The sequence below is a fragment of the Triticum urartu genome, chromosome 1 (assembly GCF_003073215.2).
Source record: "Triticum urartu cultivar G1812 chromosome 1, Tu2.1, whole genome shotgun sequence".
NCBI classification, from domain to species: domain Eukaryota; kingdom Viridiplantae; phylum Streptophyta; class Magnoliopsida; order Poales; family Poaceae; genus Triticum; species Triticum urartu.
The window spans coordinates 503,139,343-503,154,852 of NC_053022.1; the positions used below are offsets into that span (position 1 = coordinate 503,139,343).

Below are 15,510 nucleotides of genomic sequence, written 5' to 3' on the forward strand. Positions count from 1 at the left end.
ATTGTCGTGATACGATGGTCTAAACCTTCGGGGGATTATATAATGATTTTTTACCATGCAAAAGAAGTATTATGGGAGAAAACGGAGTCCGGAGGGCACACAAGGTGTCCACAAGCCTGGGAGGCGCGCCCAGAGGGGTAGGGCACGCCCCCACGGCTTGTCGTCTCCTCATGCGCTATTCGGACTACTTCTTAATTTCCTAATTTTTTAAATATTCCAAAATGGAGTAAAATTACTTTTGGGAAACTTTTGAGTCGGTTTACTTACCCTATCACATACCTATTCCTTTTCAGGATTCTAGAGTGTTCTGGATGGTTTCCCTTATGTACTCCTCCGGTGTTATGGTATGAATAATGTTAGTTTCAACATTTATGGGAGTACCTGAGATATAATGTTTGATTCTTTTCCCATTCACCACCTCCGGGTTATTGCCCTCGGCATTGTTGATCTTAATGGCACCGAAACGATAAACTTCCTCGATAGTGTAAGGCCCTTCCCATTTGGAGAGAAGTTTCCTTGCAAAAAATCTTAAACGGTAGTTATATAGCAAGACCTTGTCTCCTACATTAAATTCCGGCTTTTGTATTCTTTTATCATGCCATCTTTTAACTTTCTCTTTAAACAACTTGGCATTTTCATAGGCTTGGGTTCCATATTCATCAAGTGAGCTAATGTCAAATAACCTCTTCTCACCGACAAGTTTGAAATCATAGTTGAGCTCTTTAATTGCCCAATAAGCCTTATGTTCTAATTCAAGAGGTAAGTGATATGATTTTCCATATACCATTTTGTAAGGAGACATGCCCATAGGATTCTTATAAGCAGTTCTATAAGCCCATAGTGCATCATCAAGTTTCTTTTCTAGATCTATTAACAGACTTTTGCAAGATCAATTTTATCTCTCTGTTACTTAATTCTACTTGACCACTAGACTAAGGATGATATGTAGATGCAATTATATGGTTGACATCAAACTTACCAAGCAATTTATGGAAAACACCATGAATAAAGTGTGAACCACCATCAGTCATCAAATATCTAGGGACTCGAAACCTCGAGAAAATAACTTCTTTAAGCATTTTAATAGAAGTGTTGTGATCAGAACTACTAGTTGGGATAGCTTCTACCCAATTAGTAACAGAATCAACAACAACTAAAATATGTGTATACCCATTAGAGGAAGAAAAAGGTCCCATATAATCAAATCCCCAAACATCAAATGGTTCAATAACAAGTGAATAATTCATAGGCATTTCCCGGGGTCTACTTATATTACCAATTCTTTGACATTCATCCCAAGACAAGACCAACTTACGAACATCTTTGAAAAGAGTAGGCCAATAAAAACCAGATTGTAACACCTTGTGTGCAGTTTTGTCTCCAGCATGGTGTCCTCCGTAGGCCTCGGAGTAAGACTTGCGTAGGATATGTTCCTATTCATGCTCAGGTACACAACGTCTAATAACACCATCTACTTCTTATTTATAAAGGTGTGGGTCATCCCAGAAGTAATGTCTTAAATCATAGATTTTTTTTCTTTTGTTGGTATGTAAAACTAGGTGGTATAAATTTAGCAACAATATAGTTAGCATAGTTTGCATGCCATGGAGTACTACGAGAATCATTTATAACGGCTAATTTTTCATCAGGAAAGCTATTATCAATAGGTAGTGGGTCATCAAGAATATTTTCTAACCTAAACAAGTTGTCTACTACGGAGTTCTTAGTTCCCTTTCTATCAATAATGTGTAACTCAAATTCTTGTAGCAAGAGAACCCACCTAATGAGTCTAGGTTTGGCATCTTTCTTTTCCATAAAGTATTTAATAGAAGCATGATCAGTCTGCACAGTTATTTTAAAATCAACAATACAAGATCTAAATTTATCACAAGGAAACACAACTGCTAAAAATTCTTTTTCAGTAGTAGCATAATTTCTTTGAGCATTGTCTAGAGTTTTACTAGCATAATGGATAACATTTAATTTGTTATCAACTTTTTGTCCTAGAACAGCACCAACAACATAGTTGCTAGCATCACACATAATTTCAAAGGGTAGGTTCCAATCAGGTGGTTGAACAGGAGGTGCAGAGATTAAGGCTTTCTTAAGGATGTCAAAGGTTTCTACGCAATCATCATAAAAAACAAATGGAACATCTTTTTGCAAAAGATTAGTAAGAGGCCTAGAAATTTTAGAGAAGTCTTTGATAAATCTCCTATAGAAACCAGCATGACCAAGGAAATTTCTTATACCTTTGATATCTTTAGGACACGGTATTTTTTCAATAGCATCTACTTTAGCTTTATCATCTTCAATACCTCGTTTAGAAATTTTATGCCCCAAGACAATACCTTCATTAACCATAAAGTGGCACTTCTCCCAATTCAGGACAAGACTAGTTCTTCACATCTCTGGAAAACTTGATCAAGGTTGCTTAAGAAATCATCAAAAGAAGTTCCGTAAACAGAAAAATCATCCATGAAAACCTCAACAATCTTTTCATAAAAGTCGGAGAATATAGCAGTCATACATCTTTGAAAGGTAGTAGGTGCATTGCATAAACAAAAAGGCATACGCCTTTAGGCGAAAGTACCAAAAGGGCATGTAAAAGTAGTTTTTTCTTGATCCTCTTGTGACACGCGTATTTGGGAAACTAGAATATCCATCTAGAAAGCAAAAAATGTGTATGTTTTAACAGTCTTTCTAGCATTTGAGCAATGAAAGGTAGAGGGTAATGATCTTTCCTAGTGCCTTAGTTTAATTTTCTAAAATCAATTACCATTCTATAACCTGTGACAATTACCTGTGGGATCAATTTATTTTTATCATTAGAAACAACAGTAATGCCTCCCTTATTAGGGACACAATGAACAATACTTACCCATCTACTATGAACTATAGGATAGATTATACCTACTGATACGTCTCCAACGTATCTCTAATTTTTTATTGTTCCATGCTATATTATATCTTGTTTTGGACATTATTGGGCTTTATTATACACTTTTATATTATTTTTGGGACTAACCTATTAACCGGAGGCCCAGCCCAGAATTGCTGTTTTTTTTTGCCTATTTTAGGGTTTCATAGAAAAAGAATATCAAACAGGGTCCAAACGGAATGAAACCTTCGGGAACGTGATTTTCGGAACGAACATGATCCAGAGGACTTGGACCCTTCGTCAAGACATCAACCAGGAAGGCACGAGGTAGGGGGCGCGCCCTCCACCCTCGTGGGGCCCACGTTGCTCCACCGACGTACTTCTTCCTCCTATATATACCTACGTACCCCTAAACTACCAGATACGGAGCCAAAACCCTAATTCCACCGCCGTAACTTTCTGTATCCGTGAGATCCCATCTTGGGGCCTTTTCCGGAGCTCCACCGGAGGGGGCATCGATCACGGAAGGCTTCTACATCAACACCATCGCCTCTACGATGAAGTGTGAGTAGTTTACTTCAGACCTTCGGGTCCATAGTTATTAGCTAGATGGCTTCGCCTCTCTTTTTGGATCTCAATACAAAGTTCTCCCCCTCTCTTGTGGAGATCTATTCGATGTAATCTTCTTTAGCGGTGTGTTTGTTGAGACCGATGAATTGTGGGTTTATGATCAAGTTTATCTATGAACAATATTTGAATCTTCTCTGAATTCTTTTATGTATGATTGGTTATCTTTGCAAGTCTCTTCGAATTATCAGTTTGGTTTGGCCTACTAGATTGATCTTTCTTGCAATGGGAGAAGCGCTTAGCTTTGGGTTCAATCTTGTGGTGTCCTTTCCCAGTGACAGTAGGGGCAGCAAGGCACGTATTGTATTGTTGCCATCGAGGATAACAAGATGGGGTTTATTTCATATTGCATAAGTTTATCCCTCTACATCATGTCATCTTGCTTAAAGCATTACTCTGTTCTTTTGAACTTAATACTCTAGATGCATGCTGGATAGCGGTCGATGTGTGGAGTAATAGTAGTAGATGCAGGCATGAGTTGGTCTACTTGTCTCGGACGTGATGCCTATATACATGATCATACCTAGATATTCTCATAACTATGCTCAATTCTGTCAATTTCCCAATAGTAATTTGATTACCCGCCGTAATATTTATGCTCTCGAGAGAATCCACTAGTGAAACCTATGGCCCCCGGGTCTATTCTCCATCATATTAATCTTCCAATACTTAGTTATTTATTTTGCCTTTTATTTTACTTTGCATCTTTATTTCCCTTTATCATAAAAATACCAAAAATATTATCTTATCATATCTCACTCTCGTAAGTGACCGTGAAGGGATTGACAACCCCTTTATTGCGTTGGTTGCGAGGAGTTTATTTGTTTGTGTAGGTGCGAGGGACTCGTGCGTGGCCTGCTACTAGATTGATGTCTTGGTTCTCAAAAACTGAGGGAAATACTTACGCTACTTTTCTGCATCACCCTTTCCTCTTCAAGGGAAAACCAACGCAGTGCTCAAGAGGTAGCACCTACTTCCTGAAGCTTTAATATTTCATTTCTGACCACTTCTTTCATCGTTGGATTTAATCATTGCTGGTGATCAACAACTGGTTTAGCATCAGGTTTCATAATAATTTTAGCTGACATAGAGTGGAACTAATGCCCCTAAGATCATCAAGAGTATATCCAATAGCAGCACGGTGCTTATTTAGAGTTTCCAATAATCTTTTTCTTCATGCTCCGAAATGTTAGCACTAATAATAAGTGGATATGTCTTCTTTTCATCGAGATAAGCATATTTCAGAGTATCAGGTAATTGTTTAAGATCAAACACAAGACCGCTCTTGGGTGGTAGAGGACCTCCAAGAGTCTCAACAGGCAAATTGTATTTCAAAACAAGCATTTGTTTAAAGATTATCTCATCTATTTTGTTTCTTTCATTTATATGCATATCATTTTGATGGTCTAGCAAATATTGTTCTAATGGATCAGTAAGAGGCATGAGAATAGAAGCAAGACCAATAATTTCATCCTTACTAGATAATTCTTTATCACGAGGTTGTCTACAAAATTTAGAGAAATTAAACTCATGAGACACATCACAAAAGCTTATACTAACAATTTCTTTCTCACAATCTATCTAAGCATTAATGGTGTTCAGGAAAGGTTTACCAAATATAATGGGACAAAAATCATCTTATGGGGAACCAAGAATGAGAAAATCAGTAGAGTATTTTATTTCTGGGATAATTGATTTTATGCCCCTAGTTGGGTCACACTCGGCTGGTTTACCCTTTATATTACTGGGAAAATCCGAAAACATGCATTCCTGCCCTAATCACTTTGCTCGTCTTATACTTTTGCCCTTTGAGCATTTGACCGTCATTTTTAAAATTTCATAACAAATTAGAATTAAATCAGAAAAATGCAAATAATATATCAAAATGTTCAGAACAACATCACCTATATGTTCATGACATTTATATTCATAAGAAGTGTTGGAAAGTCCCCATCACAATTTTAGCTTATGTAGGTGATGGGGACTTTCCAACACTTTTATCGTGAATGCAAATGGCATGCACATATAGGTGGTGTTTTTTGAACATTTTGATATCTTATTTGAATTTTTTCGAGTTAGTATGAATTCTTTATGAAGTTTTAAAAATAATGGTCAAACAGTCAAAGGGCAAAAGTATAAGACGGGCAAAGTGGTTTGGACAGGAACGCGTATTTTGAAAACTAGATGTAAGTGTCTGAGTGTGACCCAATTAGGGGCATAAAACAAAGTATTCCTTGAATAAAAGGAGCAGACGCTGGGAGAGGGGGGGGGGGGGGGGGGGGGGTGCGCAGACGCTCGAACAAAGAAGCTGCAAGTTTCAGCGGCAGCAAACTTAACGACGATTCGTGTGTGTTGTTTATTATGGTCGTACTAAGAGCCAGGGCACACGCACGGCCCGTTTCAGTGTCACATCAGTGGAGCTTTTCCTTATCGTGGTATACATGGATGCCATACCGTGTCATGTCAACTTTAGAATTGCATTCCTTGGACCGCACAGTGATGGTTCTACCTGGTCATGTGCTCGATCAGACATGACTTGCAGCAGCCTGATTTCAAAATGGTGGCGCCAACTGTTGGATTGCATCAGAATGAGCACAAAAAGCTCAATAACGGAGTGCTTGGTCACAACTACACACTGCTAGATTAAACCTTCTCAAGGTGAGATGTTCGTCAGACCCCCACTAACTAACTAACTAGATTAGCCGAGGGCGGCAATAATTAGAGTGTGATGCACGTGCGGGGAAGAATAATGGAGGAGTGTATCCAATATCCAGTGAACAAAGGTCACAACTCGGTAAAGCTACGGAGACGCGGACCGCCGGTACCGGTTCACTCGGTCGTTGCTATTCTCAAGATGAAGCACAAACAAGTTGGCATCCACTTTCGTGTACTGTAGTCTGTAGTAAAAATGTACTGTGCCTTCAAAAAAAAATGTACTGTATCAATCAACGGAAACGAGAGTGTACTGCCATCAGACTTTCTTTTTCCACCGGCTGCTAACGGAGACGGCCTATCCTGGTTGGCAGGGAGGGAGGAAGCTGCTGGCCTGCCGCTCATGCACCACGCATCAGCGTAAGCCATTAGGTGCCAAATGACCTCGGCCGACACAATCGTTTAAAAAAGAATACTCCTGCCACCAACGGCCGGAGATCACACTGCCGGCAGCACGCACAAGCTAGTACTAGTACAGCTACGTCCGTCTCTCACGCACTGGAGGCACGCACATGGGCCCCGGCCGGCGGCGCGGTGGCATAGTGGGCGGATCAGGCAGCCGCGGATCTGGTCGCGGGCGCGGCGCGGAATAATTCGCGCGAGCCGTGGCCGGTGGGGACCCGGCCGGAGAGGGACAGCCAGCGGTCGACCGGCCGCCCCTGCGATCACGATTCACAGGCGCACGTACTACCTACTACGTACTACGACGACTACGTGCCCGCCTCCCGTCCCGTGGTCGCTGTCCGCATTTCCGCCCGCCGCCGGGCCCCCACGCGGAGAGGGACTTCTGAGGTGCCGGCGCCGCGCCCGTGGTTTGATTTATTCCATCCACCTTCCCGGCCACCTCCAGCATCCAGCGAGTCAGTGGCACGTCGCCGTATGCCCGCCCGCCGGGTCGCCGTCGTCGTCGGCGCCGAGCTCCAGCAAAAGTCGCCCGGTCCTTCTCTCCACGCCGCGCCCGTCGTTTGATGGATTCGTTTTACTTTCTCTTTCGTTTTCCTGCCACGCGCTGTGGCTGCTGATGGATTCGCCGGATCGTCTACGCTACGCGTGCAGCCGTGGCAGCGCCAGCGGCAGCGGCAGCTGGAGTTTCTCCTGGGTTGCATGTTCGTGCACGCGCAGATTCCGTTTCGGGAGGCCTGGTTGGTCAGCGACACCGTGTGCTCTCGAGGTCAGTTTTATCTTTGTTTAATCGATCACGATCAGCCCGGCGTACGCACGCGTCGTGTCAGTCCAGGGGAAGGAGAACGCTCCAAGAATCACACATGTCAGCGAGTAGTGCCGGTGGTGGTAGTCTCGTGACTCTCGTTGACCGACCGCGGGCACGATGCTTCGCCGGTCTGCTACTCCGCGTAGTAGCAGTGGTAGGTGGAATCTGCGTCAGTCGTCGCGTGGACGCAGCCATGCAGGTGCGGCGCCCAAGCTTTATCGTTGTTTATTACGAGTACACTTACAATTACTTGGACGAGCCATGGCCTGAGGCCAAATCCGCCGCGCGGCTCTAACGGACATCCGTTTTGTTCAGTTTCTTTCTGTTTGGGTAAGGCAATGGAGTCGTGTCCGGGCGTGTCCGGGGATGCAGTGGCCGTACGCTCAGCACGCGGCCACATTCGTTTGCCCCATCCTATCCGTCAGGGCCAAAAATGCCCATATTTTCATCAAAACTAGTTTTTCAACCCAAATATTTGTCTGAAAATTAAAATAGTTTTACAACTCAATTGAAATTGTCTTTAATAAAATAGTTTTACAACCAAATCGAAATTGTTTTGACTGAACATAAAATGAACCAATACATATATTGATTGCCAATGTGATCCCACACGTGCTCAACCAAGACATTTTGAAGATTCAAATAACTGTGCCAATCACGCATCTCGGGGTGGAATTGGGCAAATTGTTCAAATGTGGCCGGATCTTGGTGCAGGGGCTCAATATTTTCACCTTAATAATCAAATCCTTGGTCGAAGATACTCTCATCACGCTCGTCCTCGACGATCATGTTGTGCATGATCACACAAGCAGTCATCACCTCCCAAAGCTTCCTTTCATCCCATGACAATGCAGGGTTTCGAACGATACCCCACCGGGATTGAAGCACACCAAAAACATGTTCCACATCCTTTCTAACACTCTCTTGCATTTAGGAAAATCTCTTTCTCTTCTCACCTTGGGGTTTCGAAATTGTCTTCACAAAAGTTGACCACTAAGAATATATACCATCTGCTAGATAGTATCCCTTGTTGTACTGGTGGCCGTTGATCTCAAAGTTGACAGGTGGGGAGTGGCCTTCTGCAAGCATCGCGAAGACTGGAGAACGCTGCAGCACGTTGATATCATTGTGAGAACCTGTCATGCCGAAGAAAGAATGCCATATCCAAAAATCCTGCGATGCCACCGCTTCTAATATGACAATGCACCCGTTGACATGCCCCTTTACTGGCCCTGCCAAGGAAATGGACAGTTCTTCCACTCCCAGTGCATACAATCTATACTGTCAAGCATGCCTGGAAAGCCTACAGCTGCGTTGGTCGCCAACAATCTCTCTGTATCAGCGGCAGTTGGCTGCCTCAAGTACTCTAGGCCAAACACCTCGATCACAGTCTCGCAAAACTTGCATTTCTGGTAAGAGGAGAATCCAAACTTGCCAAGGGCATCCGTCTTGCACTCGAAGTATCGATCATGAGCAACCACTCCCTCTCGGATACAATTGAACACATGCCTTGCCATTCGAAAACGGCGAGGGATTTATCCGGCTTGAAGAGCGGGGTGTTGGCAAAGTAATCAGCATAGAGTAGGGCGTGGCCTCTCTCCCTGTTGCGGTTCAGGTTGGGAGCACGGCCAGGGACTGACCCCCTGTATCGAGGAAGGTGCCGTTGAATGTGGTCGTGAACGACCAGTCCAGCCACCACAAGATCTTCATCATCCGATGATGAATCGTCCGATGAACAAAGGAAGTGATGGAAGAAAAACTCGTCTCCACTGTCCATGCCTTTGTGGGCAAAATGCCAAACACCTTGCGGTCGTGGTAGCGAAGAGGCCGCGATGATCACCTCGACGCAGCAGGGGTGGTTGCCGGCCGACTACTGGCCGCTCTGGAGCTCTCCTCGGAAGCTGCCGAGGCCGCCGTGGTGCGTCGCCGGCGGTCCTGTCCCCTATGTGGCCGGCAAAGACGGCGACGGCCAAACCTCTGATCGATGGCCAAAACTACGGCCAAAGCACGGGCGTGGTGGCGGCCATGTCAAGAAGTGGTTTGGTAGGGTCGGTCGGAGGTTGCGCGGTGAGGAGGCGGCCGGAGAATAGCGGCGGCGCCGGCGACGGGGCGGGGCGGGAGAGAGTGGATGGAAGCGTTGGGAGCGGAGGGACGGCGAGTGTCCCCGATAGGCGGGCCACGGGGGGACAAGGGCGTGCGCCCAGGCCGTCCGCGCGCGTCCGTTTCATCTCAAACCGAGCGCAAGTTTGGGCCAAGGATGGATCGAAAACGGACAGAATCCGAACATTTGTCTGTTTAAGGCCGCGCGCCGGGTCGCGCTATTTGTCCGTTTTACCTCAAACAAACAGGGTTAGATAGGATAGGGTCGCATGGTGAAGTTGGTGTGATGGCCAACTACTGTCGACCGACTGCGACGGTGAGGTGAGCGAGCGGCGTGATGGGCCGTGGGGACGGGCGGACGTACTGCCACTCCACGCACGATCGCGGGCGGCGGGTGAGGTAAGGTGGATTTGGATGTGTCCCCTCCGGCGGTGTGACGGCTCGTGCTCGTGGGCCTCCCGCGCCCGACGCGGTCCAGTGACGTTTCAGATTTCGGCGGATACGATGCGATGCCCTCTTTCTCTCTACGTGCGCACCGCGGTCGATCGTCCGCGGCTTCCGCGACCGCAACGCGCCGTGTGGTTCTCCGATGGTGGTTGGTCGTGAAATCTGGAGGAGCGGCGCGTGATTTGCTGTCTGCGTGGTGAGCTCTGGAGAGGAAAGTGGCTCTGAGCTCCTGATCAGTTGTCTGCCAGTGGTGTGTTAGCTTGCTCTGCATTGACCAGACCGGAGATGCCGCGTGAGCAAGCAAGCAACATCCTGCCTGCCCCCTCCGGAAAAGCACACACGCAGACACGCTCCACGCTCAATTTTCAGCAAGACGAACATAGATAACCGGGAAACCGAAATAAGGACCGACCGTGCCTTATCGGCCGGCGGAGCAATGGGAATCAAGCCCCTACTGGTGTAAGCACACTACTAGCTAGTAGTAGTAGCTAGGATTAACATGGAGCGTGCTCCTTTTCTTCTCGCTCACTGCTGCCACTGATGGAGGGGGACTGGGACTGCTCCTCTGGTCTTGGAGAGAAGCCGGGTTCAGCAAATTCAGAGCGGCAACGAGGCTGCATCCCTTGCACAGGGAAAAAAGAAAGAATGACGGAAAATCCTTGCCCGAACTGGAATATTCTGTCGTGTGCAGCTAGTAATAGTATGCATGTCATCTCATCACTGATCCGAGGGTTGCAGTCCACACGGAATTGACTTGAAGCACTATTTTTCTTTTCTTTTCTGTTTTTGTTTTCTTTTGCCAGAACGGCTGCATTCACGGAACAAAAAAATAAATAAAAGAAGAAGAAGAAGAACCGGGTGACAGGTGAAGTCTTCACTCTTCACTGCAGCTCGCGCATGGAGACCGCAACAACGTAAGGATGGCCCGGTGCCCATGACATGATTACGAGGTTTCTGGACAGTTTCTGCTGCTGTTCATGTCCCCGGTGTGCCTTTTGCGCGGTTGCGCATGTGCTGCAGCTGTGGTTTAGTTTGGCTGGTAGGCGCGTTTGGATTATTAGTAAGGAGCGATGCCTGTTTGATGTTTTTTTTTTCTCAACCAAGAATCATAGAACAATCGTACTATGATAAAATTATATGGATGTGTCTAGATCTCTGTTGACTGAGACTTAATCAGTCTAGTGATATAATATGTAAGAAAAAGAAAAGAAAAACATGAATGAAATTTTTGCATGATTCTCCTGTTAAACGTAGCATTGTAGAGATAGACTAGGGATAGATGTTTAAATGGTTTCGCTGGATATAACCGAATCCTTCCTCTCTCTTATCCCTTCTTTTCCAAGCAATGTAATCTTAACAAACTCTTGTATGCGCTGTTATCCAGGGAGGTGCGCCCCTACCATATAAACATGCAACGCGTCCCTCCAACGAGGTAAGACGCTTCCCGCATATCGCATATGGTAATCAGAGCCCTTCCTCTCTCCATCTAGCTGTCCCAATTCCATCTAGTACCATAGCCATGTCTTCATCCGGCGCCTCCCAACCTAGCCTCAATGGCCAGGTCACCGAGAAGCTCAACCGCACGAATTACGTGCTCTGGCGCACGCAGGTCACACCCCACCTGCGGGCCGCCGGTGTCTTCGGCTACATCGACGGCACCTCGCCGGAACCGGCCAGACTCCACGTCACTAAGGACAAAGACGGCAAGGAGACTTCTGAGCCCAACCCTCTCCACCCGCTTTGGGTCAAGGAGGACCAACAGGTGCTCGGCTATTTGCTGAGTACGCTGTCCAGGGAGGTCTTGGTCGCGGTCACCGCGATCACCACGGCGCGTGAACTTTGGTTGGCTCTGGCGGGCATGTTCTCGTCCCAATCCCTCAGCCGCGTCAACAACATCCGAACTGCGCTTATCAACGCGCAGAAGGGCAACCAGTCTGTTGCCTCCTACTTCGCCTTCCTCCGCGGCCTCGCTGATGAGCTCGCCGCCGGCGGCAAACCCACCCAGGACGACGAGTTGATCTCGTACATCCTCCATGGGCTGGACGTCGACTACCAGCCGCTCGTCTCCGCCCTCGACGCCCGCGTCACGCCTGTCACCCTCGATGAGCTCTATGCCATGCTGAGCAACTTCGATCAGCGCATGGCTCAATTTCATGGCTCCTCCGGCGGCTACAAGTCCTCGGCCAACGCCGCATCTCGCGGTCGTGGTCGCGGTCGTGGCTCTCCCCGCACCAAAGGGCAGCCTGGCGGCACCATCAACGGTGGTGGCTCCTCCAACTCCCGCGGCGGCCGCTCCCCCAACTCCAAACCTTGCCGTGGCGACAGCTCCGCCAGGTCTCGTCCGGATGCCCCTCGCTGTCAGATCTGTGGCAAGCTTGGGCACACGGCCAAAGACTGCTGGTACCGCTACGATAAAGATGACAACGACTCCCAAGACGAGGACAAAGTTGCTGCAGCTGCGGACGGCTCCTACGGCGTCGACACAAATTGGTACGTCGACAGCAGGGCCACTGAACACATCACCAGCGAGCTTGAGAAGGTGACCACACGGGAGAAATACCGCGGCAAGGACCAGATCCACACTGCCAATGGTGCAGGTATGAGGATTCGTCACGTTGGTCATACGGTTATTAAAACTCCCCATCGCAACCTTCATCTAAATAAAATCTTGCATGTCCCTAGTGCTAGTATGAATCTTCTCTCCGTTCATAGAATTGCCATTGATAATCATGTCTTTCTCAAGTTTCATCCTTCTTTCTTTTTGATCAAGGATCAGGCAACGAAGAAAGTGCTTTATCGAGGTAGATGCGTTCGAGGGCTCTACCCATTGCTTCTGGAGTGTCAAAGATTCAATAAACGAGCCTACAGTGTTGCCAAGCTTTCGTCAACCCGATGGCACGATCGATTAGGCCATGCCTCTTTTTCTTTAGTTGAAAGATTGCTTAGGAAAAATAAGCTCCCGTTTGTTGGTGAGCGCAATATTGAAACAGTTTGTGATTCATGTCAACGTGCTAAGAGTCATCAGTTACCCTATCCTTTATCAACTAGTGTGTCTACAAAACCATTGCAATTAATCTTTTCTGATGTCTGGGGTCCTGCCCCTAGCTCTGTTGGTCGACACACTTACTATGTAAGCTTTATAGATGACTACAGCAAATATTCCTGGATCTATCTTCTTAAGAAATGATCCGACGTCTTTCAAGTCTTTCAAAACTTTCAAGCTCTCGTTGAGCGCAAGTCTGACAGCAAGATTATTGTTGTTCAATCAGACTGGGGGGAGAGTACGAAAAGTTGAACTCTTTCTTCCAAAATCTTGGTATTTCTCACCATGTATCATGCCCTCACGCTCACCAACAAAACGGCTCTGCAGAACATAAACACCGACACATTGTTGAGGTAGGACTAGCCCTCTTAGCCGGCGTCCATGCCCCTCAAGTTTTGGGATGAGGCTTTCCTCACGGCTGTCCACATCATCAACATGCTTCCTAGTCGTGTTATCAATAATGAGACTCCAGTAGAGAGGCTTCTTCATGTTAAACCTGACTACAAGTCACTTCGTGTGTTTGGCTGTGCGTGTTGGCCCAATCTTCGTCCCTACAATAATCGTAAGCTCATGTTCCACTCAAAGCAATGTGCATTTCTTGGCTATAGTCCACTTCATAAAGGTGTCAAGTGCCTTGACATCTCCACCGGCCGTGTCTATATCTCTAGAGATGTGGTCTTTGATGAAACCAAATTTCCTTTTGCTGATCTTCATCCTAATGCCGGCGCTAGGCTCCGTCAAGAAATACTTCTTTTGCCACCTCATCTATCCGGCCTTGATCACGGGGGAGAAAATAATTGTGATGATCCAATGATGACTAACCCTCCTAACCATGCACATGAGCTTTGTGATGATGCAGGAGAAAACGGAAGTGAAAACAGAGAAGAAAATGATGCACAAATTACTCCCCAAGTGTCATATTTCATGTGTCACGATGGGGGGAGCAAATCTGCCTCGGAGTGCGCTGGATCCGCCTCAGGATCGTCGCAGGAGCAGCAGCACAGGCAATCTTCGCCGGGAACTGCGCGCGCTGACGCGCCATAACCGACAGCGGGTCCGCCCGCCCGTGCGACCGGCAGCGACTCCGCGCGTGCCACGCGCCCGTCCGCAGCTGGAGCTGACCCCGCGCGTGCCCCGCACCACTTAGCACCCGACAACTGGCAGCATCCGGGTGGTCGAAGCGGCGCACGTTTTTCGGACGAATCGCGCTGCTACAAGCGGCGCGTTGAGGTGCGGCTGACAGGCGCTGAATCCGGTGCAGATTCGCGCGGGCCCGCGCAATCGCGTGCGCCTGACGAGCCGGTCGGGAGGCCGGGATCTTCTGCGGCGCATACAACACCTGGTTCACGGGCCGAAGCCACAGAAGATCCGGGGCGAGCACGAGGCGAATCTGCCTCGGAGTCTGCAGCGCCCAGATCTCCTGCAGTGTCCGGAACTCCTGTTCCTGGCCCAGGATTTTCTGTGGCTGCCGATTCTGCTGCACCGTTACAACGACAAACACGACTACGACAAGGTGTGATCAAACCTGTTGATTATAAGCATATAACAAAATATGGCCTAGTTTGTTCTACAGGTGAACCAGGTGAGCCAACTACACTTGAGCAAGCACTTGATGATGAAAAGTGGAAAAAGGCAATGAAGGAAGAATATTTGGCACTTGAGAAAAATAAGACGTGGCATCTAGTCCCTCCACACCAAGGTAAAAACCTTATTGATTGTAAATGAGTCTTCAGGATAAAAAGGAAATCTGATGGAACCATAGACCGGTACAAGGCAAGACTTGTTGCCAAAGGTTTTAAACAACGGTATGGAATAGACTATGAGGACACCTTTAGTCCCGTTGTTAAAGCTGCAACCATACACCTTGTTTTGTCCATTGCTGTTTCTAGGGGCTGGAGTCTCAGGCAGCTAGACGTTCAGAATGCGTTTCTGCATGGCGTTCTGAAAGAGGAGGTCTATATGAAACAACCTCCTCGGTTTGAAGATGAAAAAGCACCCTCATTTGTATGCAAACTTGACAAAGCACTTTATGGGCTAAAGCAAGCACCAAGGGCATGGTACTCACGCCTCTGTCATAAGATGCAGACGCTTGGCTTTGTTCCTTCCAAGTCTGACACGTCATTGTTCATTTACAATAAATTGAACATGTCCATATTTGTTCTCATTTATGTTGATGACATTACTGTTACAAGTTCATCTGATGAAGCACTAACTGCATTGTTGAAGGATTTGAGTACAGATTTTGCTCTTAAGGATCTTGGAGATCTTCATTATTTCCTAGGGATTGAAGTGAAGAAACATGATGATGGACTTCATATCTCTCAGGAAAAATATGCCACTGATTTGGTAAAAAAGGCTGGCTTGCAAGGTTGTAAACCCTCACCCACTCCTTTGTCAAGTTCTGAAAAACTGTCTCTTACAGAAGGTACACCTCTCAGCAAAGAGGACAACACTAAATATAGGAGCTTAGTTGGTGCATTACAGTACTTA

At 46.7% G+C, this 15,510-nt stretch overlaps 1 pseudogene; it reads left to right on the top strand.

Annotated features, from left to right (window-relative positions):
- Positions 1-11,973: 11,973 nt before the first annotated feature.
- LOC125533323 lies at positions 11,974-12,112 on the top strand (annotated as a pseudogene).
- Positions 12,113-15,510: the final 3,398 nt, after the last annotated feature.